The sequence below is a fragment of the Ambystoma mexicanum genome, chromosome 12, assembly GCF_040938575.1.
Source record: "Ambystoma mexicanum isolate Mex_15411 chromosome 12, UKY_AmexF1_1, whole genome shotgun sequence".
Taxonomy (NCBI): Eukaryota; Metazoa; Chordata; class Amphibia; order Caudata; family Ambystomatidae; genus Ambystoma; species Ambystoma mexicanum.
The window spans coordinates 139,924,171-139,938,778 of NC_090936.1; the positions used below are offsets into that span (position 1 = coordinate 139,924,171).

Below are 14,608 nucleotides of genomic sequence, written 5' to 3' on the forward strand. Positions count from 1 at the left end.
TCTATTCACCTTATCTACTGACCCCCCCCCCCCCCGTCCCTTTAGGATCCTTTGAAGAAGACCTCACAAACATCCTTTCCAACAACCTCAAGAACTCCTCCCAAAGCAACCTATTAGGAGACTTCAACCTTGGTCTCAGCGACCCTTCAGATGTTAATGCCACTCTAAGCAACAATACCTTAGAGGAATTAGGTTTTATCCAGAAGATCTCCGAACCCACCCACATTAAAGGCAGAACACTCGATTGGTTAGCAGTGCATAATTGCCCAATCTTGGTCTCATCTATATTGCCACAACTCTGGATTGACCATTACCTGATCACATTCTCCTTAGAGGCTACTTCATCGTCACCTGACAGTATAGCTCCAGCTGTCCAGACTACAAATAAAATAAACATCACTCCTGAAAACCTTATCCCTCTGATCTTACCTACCCTTAATGCTATTCCAGACCACAATGATCCATCCACCATGGTAGACCTGTATAACAAAGTAATGCTATCCTCTCTTGATGTCATAGCACCTCTGAAGATGAGAAAGAGCAAACCATGTAAACATGTGAATACTTGGTTCTCTCCTCAGCTGAAGGCCATCAGACAGGAGCACCGATGTTGTGAAAAAATCTGGAGGTTAGATCCTTCAGAAAATAACAAGAAAAACTTAGCAAATTAGCCTCCCAGTATAAAAAAGAAATCATGGCTAAACAAACTTCCTACAATCTCCGAATCTCTCAAGCCAAATCTGATACTAAAGAGTTATTTATAATTCTGAAAGAGGTAGAATCCCCTGTACAGATGCCCGACTCCTGCCACAAGGATAAGAATTGGTGTACGGGTATACAAAACCTGTAACAAAATGACCTCCTTGCAAACGAAGATTAGCATTAAAAAAGACTCCCTTCTCTCCACCACCAAACCTAGCATCACTAGCTCTTTAATGTCACATCCCACCGGGACGCCGCCTCTTGTCGCCGATTCCCTACTTCAACCTCCATAAAGTATCCAGTAAAGAAGTTGAAAATGTCATCCTCACGCTCAAACCTTCGAATTGCCATTGGGACCTTTGCCCTGCACAATTGATAAAAGATGCAGCCCGTGAACTTGCACCATTATCACCAAACTAATAAATGCATCCTTCACATCAGGCACCATACCCAATAATCTGAAACAATCTTGGGTCCTCCCACTCCTTAAAAAACCCAACCTAGATCCCTTCACTCCAACTAATTACCACCCCATCACCACGGTGCCGTTCCTACTCAAAATGCTTGATAAAATAGCATATCAACAAATCCAACACTACCTTGAACATTACCACCTTCTAGGAGTCCGACAGTCAGGCTTCAGACCCCAGCACGGAACTGAGACTGCACTCATAGACCTTAAGGCACAGATAGATGAGCCGAGAGACAAGGGTAAAACTGCACTAATGCTACTTCTCGATCTCTCAGCTGCATTCGATTTGGTTGACCATGAGATACTCTGATCATTTACAATCGGCAGCCCACCTTTCTCAAGGGGCAACCAACTGGATCCAATCTTTTCTCAACAACCGCACCATGCGTGTCCTCTCCCCACTAGCAGCCGCTGACCCAACGCCCATCACCTGTGGCGTACCTCAGGGCTCTTGTGTCTCCCCTACACTGTACAACATTTTCACAAAGCCCCTTTTCGGTGACCTAGATGGTCTGGGTATCACCTACACCAACTATGCTGATGATACTCAGATCCTCATCCCGTTGATGGGGGATTATGACAAGGATTTAGCCATTGTAAATAGAGTGTACCTCATCATCCAGGCATGGATGGCCTCACACGGCCTATGCCTGAATGATGACAAAACAGAACTCCTCATCCTAGGCACTACACATAACCTTAACAAACTAGGCCAAATTTACTCTTCCTTTGTCATTGACAAGAACATTATTACCGTAGCCAATGAGGTCAAAACTCTCGGCTTCTACCTAGATTCCACACTTACCTTTAAAAAACAAGTCAATGCTATGGCATCCGCCACATCTTACCCTTGCAAACTTATTAGAGCAGCTAAACCATTCCTCTCACCCATCAACTGTATCACCCTAGCTAGAGCTCTGATCCTGTCCAAGCTGGACTATTGTAATGCTCTTTATGTAGGCAGTAACAAATATATTACGAACAAAATTCAAATTTTACAAAATAATGCCTTAAGAGCTGCTCTAAGCCTCCCAAAGAAAGCTCACATCTCAGGGACTAGATGAGCTGCTAATTGGCTCTCAACGAAAGACAAAATCTTCCTCAAATCCGTCTCTCTGACTCACAAATGTCTACACCAAGCTGCCCCGCAATACTTGATAACGAGATTCACTAGACCAGTATCCTACCGCCCTTCCAGAAAGGTTACTTCTAATCTACGAGTGCCAATATTCAAACGTACTATGTCTGGAGGGAACAGTTTTCCCGTTAAAGCGGCTCAATTTAGGAACTCCTTACCTCCAGCCATTAGGGAAGACTTCCCCTACTTACAATTCAGATCCAATACCATCCATTGGCTCAAGGAACATGACACCTAATGCTTTTCCTACTGTGCTTCACTATACCTACTGTAAATTGTGTATAACTATGTATATCTACTGATCTTCTATGTCTCATCTTACTATATAACTTGTAAATAGTGTATATCTTATATCTTTTATAACCATAACTTTTTGTATTGGCTCTCATCGCAATCCTCTTGCTGCTTCTGCGTCCTGCTACCCTTGGGTTAGGTGGCGCATTAAAAAAAAATAAACAGAGTACATGAAGGCAAAAATAAACAGGTTGGTAAATAAGATTATGATTTGCAATTGCCCTTTAAATGCAAGTACTTTTTCATTTATTTTCACTGTAGCGTTTGTGCCTTGTTGTATGTTGATAGTGACAGTTCAAGATTAGAAACATTTTAAACTTTAAATGAAACATTCAATTGAAAGAATTTCAAAAAATACAATGTAGGGGGGCGTGGCCAGCAGCCATATGATGAGATTGTGAGTTTTGCTGCTCCCGTGCCACCGGCCTTATCCTGTAACGATCCTGCATTAAAACTCTTCTGTGACGAGCCCCAAAGTAACTCACCGAAGTGAGAACCTCTGCTGCACTGAATCGCACTGCAACGGCACGAAACCAGAGCGTGGATCGGTTTCCCGAGCGAGCGGAAAGTCCAGGGACCCGAAACGAAGGCCGTTTCCAAGATGGCCGCCGTGCGTTTGCAGTAACAGGCAGAGGACGAGCCCCTGAAACAAAATCAAACACCGGGCACAGCGTCTACGGGCGCACGTGAGGAACCGGCACTCCGTCCGATATCCGGTTCCCGACGGATGTGCTGTGCGGCAGCGGAGGGCGGGCTTCGCCCATTCATCCGCGGCGGGTACCGGCCTGCTGTTAACTGCTGGGCGGGCGCCTCTGCGGACATCCTGTAGCTGCGAGCCCGGGGCGCGCCCAGCGCCCGTCACCTGCGGACCATTCCCCATCGCGAGAGAGTGAGGGAAGCCCAGGCGGGCTCAGTGGTGGTGCAACGAGGGACGATACACGGAGTGACAGCGGGCCATCCGCTTGGCATAGAGCGCCCGCACAGAACCCCCGGCAAACCGAGGCATGGCCCCAACAACCTAACAACCCGACTCCCGGGTGTGCTGCAGGTCGGTAAGGAGCGGGAGATGGTGGGAAAGAGAGAATTGGCGGACATTGAGATAAAGGTGCACACAAAGTTAGTGCGGATATAAGTAACCGCCTTGTACGCCACGCCTAGCCTAGCGCCGCTGCAACCACCACCACAGCTCCGGCAACAGCGGCCTATCCTATCGACCAGCACCCGCCCCCCATCAAGACCCGACACCAGCCTCCTGCACCAACATCCTACTAAGCAGAAAGATGGGTAAAGATAAGCCCAGGATAACATCTACGCAGAGTAGAATTGATCAATATGCATCTACTCCAGTGCCTCGCTCACCAGAGAGGCTTCCAGCGGCCGATCTATATCATGTGGAAGAAAATATCTCCCTCAGAGACATAATGAGTGCCATTGCCAGCTCCAGGACATCAATGGAAAAAAAGATGGACAATATTGGCGCAGACGTGTCCTTGTTGTGCCACGTCCTGCAAAAGCTGACCTCCCGGACGGGAGAAGCGGAGACACGAATCTCGGAAACCGAGGATGGCTTACGTGGAGTGAATCGGCAAGTGTCGAGAATGTTAGCGCGCATTAAAACCCTGGAAGCAAGAGCTGATGACAGTGAAGGCAGATCCAGACGCAACAATATCCGTATAGTCGGTCTTCCTGAAAAAGCAGAAGGGGAATGCATGGAACTGTTCCTCGAAGAATGGCTGGCAAACACCTATGACGCAGAGTCATTCTCCAGGTTCTTCTCTATCGAACGTGCCCACCGTATCCCAACTGGCAAGTTCACACCGGGATCTCCACCACCCACAGTCATCACCAGATTTCTTTATTATAGGGACAGGGACACTGTTCTCCAACTGGCGAGATCAAAGGGCACGGTCACATTTAACGGATCAAGGATAGCCTTCTTCCCTGAATTCACCAGAGAGGTGCAGAAAGCACGCCAATCATTCAACCCCGCTCAAGAAACGATTGCACTCGATGGGTGTTAAGTATGGGCTAATCTTCCCGGCCCAGCTCAAGATATTCCACAAGGGCACAACCGTACACTTCACTGATCCTAGAGAAGCGTGGAGCTGGGCTGAGCGCCATATAGAAGGGGACTGGAGCGCCGAGGGAAGAAAGAGAAGGGAACGCAATAGCCCTCGCCCGGAGCGGCCGCCGGAACAAGAACCGCAGCAGCAACCACAACCAGAAAACCCACAGCAGGGAGATGTATGAAGTAAGAGCAGCTGTGAGCAATATGTTAGAGTCACCAAGTAACGTAACGCTATGGAGCCTCCGCTCCCTACAACAGTCTAATCACAGAACACATCCAGGCCGGTGGCTAATTAATCAAACACCCGCCCCCCGAACCAAGACTTAAGTTCCAGCACCACACGGAGGTGCTGTAAAGTTTAACTGTTCACATGTTGCTGTTGGGTCGACAGATGCTTCAGTTGAGGGTGGGGCGTAGGGGGGGGGGGGGGGAGTTGGAGACAACGTTTGTCTACACATTTTAGCATGCAAAGGTACCGAGAGCAATGTAAACTTGGCCCATGCGGCCATTTCGCTGCAAAAGCACCAAAGGAAACACATCTGTGAGACTATACTTCACGCACCAGATGCCACCTGAAGCGACTCCAACCACTAGGTGCCTAACAGTCATGACATGGAACGTCAATGGGCTAGGCTCCAGTATCAAGAGAAGGCTGGTGTTACGGCACTTGAATCGCCACTCCCCTGACATAGTCCTTTTGACCGAAACCCATCTGGCAGGAACCTCCTGGAAATTTTTCCAAAGATCTAATTACTGCACAGCAGTACATGCGGGCTTCTCCATGGGCGCGAGAGGAGTGCTGATACTCATACATAAAAGGCTCCCTCTGGAAATCACGCATACCACACAAGACAAAGGTGGCCGCTATGTACACGTCCAGGCAACAATATGCAATCAAACCCTGGCGATCCTGGCAATAAACTCCCCTCCTCCCCCCACCCCCCCCATCTCTACTCTCCTAGCAGACATTACCCCGATCCTTGCAGAAAACGATGCAGATACATGGGTGCTTGGAGGAGACTTTAACGAGGTCATGAACAATGTCTCAGATCGCTCACACCTGAGGGCAAGGAATCCAGCCACCACCACCAAATTGGCGGAATTTACCTCCGCACTGGGACTACGAGATGCATGGCGCGACGTACACAAAGATGTCCGAGAATATTCCTTCCATTCTGGAGTGCATGCCTCCATGTCCAGAATACTACTTCTTCTTGCCAAATCAAAATGTGCACAAAATATGCAACGCATCCCTACTCCCACGGGGTATCTCAGACCACTCCACACTGATCCTGGAACGAGAAACAGAGACCGTGCCCCCCACCCATATGGCGTCTGAACACCTACTACTTGGTGTTCACAGAGCTACAGGAGAAGATAGAGACAGCCACTTCCAATTACTATGAGCAAAATTCATGATCGGTCGAGGACCCTACCACGCTATGGGAAGCTTACAAAACAGTCCTGAGGGGCGACATCATTTCGTGGACGTCAGCAAAGAAAAAAGCACACTGTGAATAGATTAAGTCTGTCGAAGAAGAGGTGGTGACCAGGGAAGTAGAGCACATCACCAACAATACCCCGGAGACAAATCGAGCGTTAACACTAGCGCAAAAGAAACTCCATAACCTATCGCTTGACTGTGCCCAAAAGGCACACCACGCCATGAGGGCACGCCTTTATGAAATGGGAGAAAAAGCTGGGAAAATGCTCGCCTGGCTGGAGAGACGAGAAGAGGGGCATCGAAAGGTGAAATGTATTAAGACAGCAGACGCAGAACCAGTCTCCACTGATGCGGAGATAGAGTGATTTGCGGATTTCTACGAAAATCTCTACAAACCCCGGCCACCACCCCAGCCAGTGACATGCTCGACAACATTGATCTCCCAACACTTACCACGGAACAGGTCACCATGTTAGACAGCAAAATAACAGTGGATGAAATATCTGCGGCCATCTCCCAGCTACAAACGGGCAAGACGCCAGGACCCAACGGGTTCCCGATCCATATCTGGAAGAAGCTGAACCACCTGGACATATCCACGCAGATGCTCAACATGTTCGCGCACTCCCCAACCAAAGGTAGGCTCCCACCGGACCTCCGTAAGGCCACCATAATAGTAATCCCCAAGCAAGGCAAACCCCCTGATGAGTGCAGCTCATATAGACCCATATCCCTAATCAATAGTGAACCCAAAATCTTGGCCAAAGTGCTAGCAAATAGACTCCAAGCGGTCATCACAACACTGATACACCCGGACCAGTGTGGCTTCATGCCCCAAAGGTCGACGTGAATGAATATTAGCAGACTCCATCTGGCATTAGAACAAGCACCCGTGCTACAACAATCACTAGCATTACTGGCCATAGACTTTGAAAAGGCCTTTGAAACTGTCTATTGGGATGCTTTATGGGCGATCATGAGGAAGATGCAATTTGGTGATTCCTTTATAAAATGGGTCCAACTCCTCTATAACTGCCCACTAGCACAGGTAAGGGTAAACGGCTGGCATTCGCGTATATTCCCATTGGGTAAGGGTACCAGGCAAGCCTGCCCACTTTCGGCTATGCTATTTGCATTAATAATAGAACCGCTAGCAGTCATCCTACGGAGCTCACCCACGTGGCGCGGCTTCTGCTGGAACTCAGAGTGGGAGGACAGGGTGTCCCTGTATGCCGATGACCTTCTAGTGTATCTGGGGGACCCGGCGGTCTCCTGCCCTATAGTAACTCAATTACTGGTGGATTATGGGGTCTTTAGCGGACTAAGAGTGAATGGGGTGAAATCGGTGTTCTTTCCGGTAAAAGGGATAGACTGCATTCCGCCTTCCGGCTCCCCATACCGTATCGAGACCACACAGTTCCAATACCTTGGCGTCCTAATAGAAAACAGACTTGACAATTATGTAACCCAAAACCTACACCCCCTGATCAAAAGATACTCACAAGAGGTAGCTCACTGGGCATCACTGCCATTGACGCCGTTAGGCAGAGCGGCACTCTTCAAAATGCTGGCCCTGCCCCGATTCCTCTATATCCTCTAGAACGCCCCTCTCAGTATTCCCGTTGTAGAATTCCACACAATAGACAGAACACAACGTAGACTCCTATAGGCAGGGAAACACCCAAGAACAGCGCTTAAAACCCTCCAATGCTCGGTCTGGGAGGGGGGAAATAGGGCTACCGAATATCCAGGTCTACTACTGGGCGTCACAGATGGCGACAACAAACGACATTCTGCATGGAGACCCAAAGCTCCCCCACATACAGGCTGAGATTGCTGCCCGTCATGATATGACCCCGATTGAAAGCCTATACACTAGTGTGAATCGTCATCCTAAGGGCACGATCACAGCCCACACAGCCCAAATATGGAGAGATACTCATAAGTACATAGGTTGGGACAACATACTCACCCCGGTCCAGCCCATCTGGAACAACGTCCATTTGCAGGTCTCGACAATCTCCCTAAATGGTCGGCTTGGGTAACAGCTGGTATTCATACCATCGAGCAGGTATACGCAAATAATAAAATAATCCCGTTTGCCGAAATCTCGTCCACACACTGTCTCCCTGCCACTGAAAGTTTTCACTATAATCAGCTACACCATGCACTGATGGAACAGAGAGCCTGCTTACTGGAAATGCCAGAGTGCAGGCCCATAGAGAGAAATATAGTTAGACAGTGTGAAAGCCAGGATCACATCCACCATGTATAATGCCATTTCCTCCTTTGCCACAAGAGAGCTCACAAGCCTGAAACTCAAATGGGAAGGGAACGTGGGCCCGATTCTACCCGAAGACTGGATTGAGACCCTGATGTACCCCAGGGAAATGGCGATCTCAGCAAGAATCAGACTCATTCAGCTGAAAATACTCCACAGAATGTATTACCCTCGAGTGGTGCTATACAAGTGGGGCAAGACATCTGATCCAAAATGCTTACGTTGCAAGCAAGAAGAGGGGACATTCTATCACATTTTGTGGCAATGCACACAAGTACAACACTTCTGGCGTAGCTGCTGTGATAGACTCGCCAGAGTCTTAGGCTGACCAATCCCTACTGACCCCAAACTCCTTCTACTGGGTATTGATACGGAACAGGACCTATCGCGCTGTGAAAAGCTATTAGTCTCAACATCCACCGGCATAGCTAAACGAAACATAGCGCAACTATGGGGTTCTGAGATCATTCCACAGTATGAACAATGGAAATCAGATAGACGCAATTATCCCAATGGAACGACGGGTTTAACAAGCAAGAGGGTGCCCGGGCAAAGCAGACAAAGTATGGGGGAAGTGGGAAGAGATGTTGTGAAACTGAGACAATTTGAAATAATCCAGCTTGTAGTTTAACATCCTCGCCGCCTCTGGGCATAATAGCTAGGTCATTAAACCCTCTAGTCATCTGTAAGAACTGAACGTGAAATGTCAAATGGACACTTGATATGGTTAATATCTACTGTATTCCTAACCTCACTTGTGTTTCTACATTGGTCCGCATATAGGCAGAGGTCCCTCATGTAGCTCTACCACATGTATGCACAGTTTTATGTTTGTAAGTGTATATGTTATTGTATTGTAACACGAAAAGACAAAACATGTTATAAAAAAAAAATACAATGTAAAATTATTATACATATTTTTAATAGAAAATTTAATATTTTAGTAAAAAGCCACTCTAAGCTAAGGTTAATGGCATTGGCAAACTACAAATTATACTGCTGTGGTTAAGGTACTGTCTGTATAAATACCTTGTATTGTCCGTAGTCCCTGGGGAATTTTTCACGAATGGCTCGAACGACACAGGCAGGCATTACTCGTCGAATGCAGAATCCTAGTCTCCCATGAATCCACCATGTAAACGCTCAATAGACCACAAGCCTGTACCATCTGTGTAAGAGATCCATAAATAATTTACTTTAATTAAACCAATAATTGCATTCATCTTGTTTGGGCTCTCTTCTAAAATAGAAGGCATTGGTATGCTTTAAAAAAAAGTACCTTTGCGAGTAAAGTACTGACAGTACTATTGTTATCAAGTAGCGATGATCTAGAAGTGCAAACTCACATTCCAGCAATGAAAGTTTCTAACATAGGGACTTTTTTTTTTAAACTTAAAAATAAAACACATTGTATTGTTAGGTCGTTAAATACAATGAAAACTTAGGCTTGGGCTAAGAAAGAGACCTTTTATCAAATATAAGACAAATGCTATCGTCAGTGAACCATCGAAGTTACAATGTAGTAGAACAACAAAATGTTAAGCTTCTAGGTTGTCAAAAATACAACGTTTAAACAGGAAACTTACTCATTACTTGGATTACGAGGGCGAACTGTTGCTCCAAGTTCGTGCATCAGGACCATCATTCGCAAAACAGATCTTATAAGTCAGGCTGACGTGAAGTCATGCAGCTGGTTCATGCATAGTGGTGGGGTGTCTTCGGCTATGTAGGCCAAGCAGCCAGAGTTTTCTCTGCGACAGCAGTTCTCAACCAAAGATGGCATCACCTCACACTGATGGCAGGTACACCATGTGGAAACATGTTCAATGCAACTAAGACCTGGGTCCAGTGATTGATTGCCACGACTTCAACAGATTTCCCATCACTTCACCTTCTTTCTCAACCATTTCCTCTTCTGTATACTCCGGCTCATACAGGTAGGCCTGAATTGTTGCCATAATTCCAGAGTATTTAAGAAGTATAAAATCAACAATGAGAAAAAAGTTGTTTTTTGGATAAAGTAACGAAATTAGGCTTTACTTTAAAATGCAATCTTAAAGAAAAATAAGAAGACATGTTACAAAAACCCATAGTGCAAAGACCAGAGGAATAGGCCCAAACCTTGAAATTTCGCTTTGACCCAAGTAAAAGAAGTCATGTAAATATAGAATTTTAATATGGCATGATTTGTAAAGTACGGAAACATTTTTTTCATATACAAAGCGCTTACACTGTTAATTTGTTCGAGGTAGTGCAAGTACCTGTTCTCAATACAGGAGCAAAAGAACTCTTGGAGGCTTGGAATGAAATCCGCTGACACAAAGGAAGAAGAAACTCCAATGTGGTCTGATCAGAAAGGATTTGCTGATAGTTAGAGGTAAGAGGAGTCTTTCATTTCCATAGAGAGACATCAATAGATTGCACTCAGAGGACATTGACACGAGACGTGCATTGGCGCTGTGACAAGGGGCGTAAGCATCTAGTGATGTCAGCTTGAGGGGCGGGTGATCTGAATTAGTGCTGCAAGGGAACCTGAACTTAGGGCTATGGATCAACGGATAAGATTAGCACAAGTGGCAGTTCCCGACCCGTGAGTTTCACATGCGTAAATGTGAGAAAACTGAAGTTAAGATGCATTGGAAAAAGAATTTGAATCAATGTATGCTCAAAAATACATGCCCGATCGATTGGGTCAATACAATTTCTGAGAGAACTTTCCCTTTAAGGGTTGCAAATCAGCCAATGCCCCTTGCAAAGTCGTGCTGTAGCAATATGCTTTGTCAACACATCTTGCAGACCCACACATTTAAATGAGGACAAGCGTGATGCGCCAAAACGATGCATCTAGGATTTCCAGTCGTCCATCCAGAGGAACGGGTATATAATGTTAATGAAATATGTATGCTTTTCTGACCGATTCAGCATACTATAGGTGCCTGGGTTAAACACCACCCAATCTTATTTTCGGTCTCATAAGTACGAAAATCTGTCTCCTATGTTTGTTAGGCTGGACCATAGCACTAAATGCGCCTTTTTCCTCTTCAAGTAAAGAAATTCAGTGCTTGTTTTGTTGATAAAACAAGAACATTAAAGGCGAGCAGAAAGAAGGCAAACATGTTGAAAGCTAGCAAGGGTACGTTATCTGGTTAGAGAATGAATTTGTATAGGGTGTTTTATATACATTTAAAATGTTCTAATAAAATATGAATGCTAAATTCGCATTTCTGTAAGTGTGAGTATAAATTACTTACGTACGCTGGAAATAGACGATACATTTTTATACCAAGAAGCCCTTTGAACCATGGAATACGGTCAATTTAACACCAAAGTAATAATCAAAGTCGTGAAGGAACAAAAGAACACAAACTCTATTCAACTTTACATTTTTGGAACTCGTCTAAATCAGTTGAATAAGTTCTAGTTCTTCAAGCCATTCATGTCAAATTTAATGTGCGATTCTGGTTCTCGTGCCTATGGTAAGTGATTCCACATACGCTTATAACAGCACTTCTAAGATTTGTGCAAGAAGTGCATGATCAAAACCAAGCTGCTCCCAAGAAAGAGTTAGACAACTTGGCCAACACAAGACTCCTGAATTCTTCTTCAGCCTAACATGCTCCGACAACACACACAGGCATCCCATCACAAATAAAAGCCATTCCCAATCAGACCCAAAGAACGTCATACTCTGAACACTACCCAGTTGTCTCATTTGAGCTACAGCTCATCACACTTTCTAGGAAACCTAAGGTATTGGAAAGCCATAGACCGCCCAACGTTGTTTGCTGGGGAAGACCCCATAACCCAGACACGCGAGCTCCAGAAGGTTATGCAAACTGAACATTGTGCCTCACAAATACCCTGCAACGTAATGGTTAGTTTATGATATAATTCAATTAAAGTTATTTAATTAGGTGAATATGAGCTGTTGCGAAAATAAGCACATTCATAAATAACCATTAACACACAGTTTGGCATCCATTTTACAGACAATTGCATTTTCATTGCACCTTGGTGTACCAGAACTGGTGTGCTTTTACTATGCTACGTGCATGCTGAAATTTTGAGCCAAAGCCTGAAGGATAACCCCATCATGATAAAAGATTACCAGAGTCCAGAGGTATTGTTTTGCAACCTGATCTTATTACGGTATGATGGTGGGAACGTGCCTCATCCTTTTACCTGCATCGCTTTTAAGTATCCGTTTTTCCAAACCTTCCTCTTTTTGCTCTCCCGCCGCTTCTGCCAGTTCAGGATGCATCACCACACCATATTAGCTCAGAAAGCTACGGTTCGACTCACCCGGCCTTCCCACCTTTTCTCATGACCATCCCTGCTCTTCTGAGCGGCCCTTTCCTACCTAGCGGTCCCTTACACAGGTGCAGCAGCTGCTAGAGGCTGGAGCTGTGTTGGAGCAGTCTGATGCTGCGGAAGGGATGCATCAAACTTTAAGCAAGTATTCAGCAGCATTTTGGCTAAAAAAAAGAAATTCGGCTACAGATGAATATTGTCTTGATATTCGACTGCAGCCAAATACGTTTGTCTTCTCACTCGAAGCCAACATAACTACTCAGTGAGCCAAAGATTTGAAAAGGGAATGGAATTAAACATTTACCGACAGAACTCTTCATAAAAATACTACACATGTGCATAGGTTTGCATATGGGAGAAAAAGGAGCAGTGAGGACAAGTGGGAGGTCAGTAGAGTTTGCTTCTATGGGAAAGGCCTCGGGGAACCTTAAGAATTCACAACAGGTAGTGGAGACAGACAGAGCTTCATGTTGGGAAATCCATCTCATCTTCAGATGGACCAGTGCGTTTAAGGTGGTACAGAAAGGTAGATGCGAGGACTATTTGAATGTAGCATCGCCAGAGACCGTGATCTGCTGGTACAATTGGTAGGAGAGAAAAGCAGGGGTGGGCTTTGATAGCTGGAAATTGGAACACTGCTAAGAAGCCTTTTCGATCGCAATAGATCTGGGGGAGAATCAGTTACATGTCACATAACGGAGTTAGTCTGCCCCAGTGCGAGAAATAAGGGTACCCTTCTGTGTGGCCCGAGGCTGATCAAGACCCCTGTATCTGGCACGGTTGTGAGATGAGAGGGAGGTAAAAGACCGAAGCATAGGAAAGGCTACAGGGCTGTCCCCCTCTATTCTGGTCAGAGGGAAGGGTGGAGGGAAGTGCATAGAGTTATGGTGGAAGGGAGAGAACGCCCAGCATGCAAGTGCCTTCAAGCTTGAAGGGTTAGGACAGATTCTGTCATATGATTCACCATCTGTGATGGACCCTGCTCCAGCCGGGCGTCTGTCTGCCTGGTCAGTCCTCTCCAGCCTTGCAGGGTCCTCTCTATAAAAGTAGTAGGGTTCTGGAGGGCACTCGCATGCACCCTTGCCTTGAGACCTTTGTGAGCGGCCAGAAGCCATTTATACATTTGTGTGTGAGCTACAAAGAAGGCGATTTTTTTTTTAAAAATAAATAAATCACCCGTTTCCACCTAAACTTCCTTACAACGCACAAGAGATCGCAGTGTGTGTGATTTGCAATGGAAATTGCAATGTTCATTTTATTCATTGCCAACTAGCACTTTGCATTCGTAATGCTTTCAACTTTGATTAGCATTTGCTATATCATTTCATACATCTGGTCTCCGTTTTGCTGAGAATGGATTTTTTGTATTCTTTATCTAAGGCTGATGTGAATAAAAACTGTTCCGCTTCATATTTGGCTATTGCCAAATAATTGACCAGCTATTGGGTATTTTCCCGAATACTACCTAAATAGAATATTGCGGGGTGAAGCCCGTCTGTGGAGTCAAGGGCGGCTGCTGTTTCTCGCCGTTGTGATTGGGACTCAATTCAGCTCAGTGCCTGGTGCCAGTTAGGAATATTTGGCACAGCCGCAGAGAGACATCATGCAGCAGTCTCCCGCTCAAGCCCATTGCATTACACAGTACACTTTGGCCTCCAGGTCACGACCGCTCCTCACTGTATTACATCATGTGTGGCCTGGAAGCAGAACCCCATCCTGCAGTCTCCCTTTCAGAGAAGACCGTTGGCCTGAAGTAACCAGACTCTGCTTCTTGTCAACCATTGTCTGTGCTATTCTGTAAAGCACTAGGGGGTGTGCCCCCACTGCGTTACCCATTAGGGTGGAAAAGCCCCATTTTGACTGCGTGTTTGTAATTTTAGGTAATTTGTATGAAGAAT

The 14,608-nt window shown here is 45.8% G+C and overlaps 1 protein-coding gene across 4 annotated transcripts in view; it reads right to left on the minus strand.

Moving 5' to 3' along the window:
• PPARA (peroxisome proliferator activated receptor alpha) overlaps positions 1-14,608 on the minus strand; it is a 491,326-nt gene that overhangs the window by 300,519 nt on the left and 176,199 nt on the right. The window lies entirely within an intron of this gene.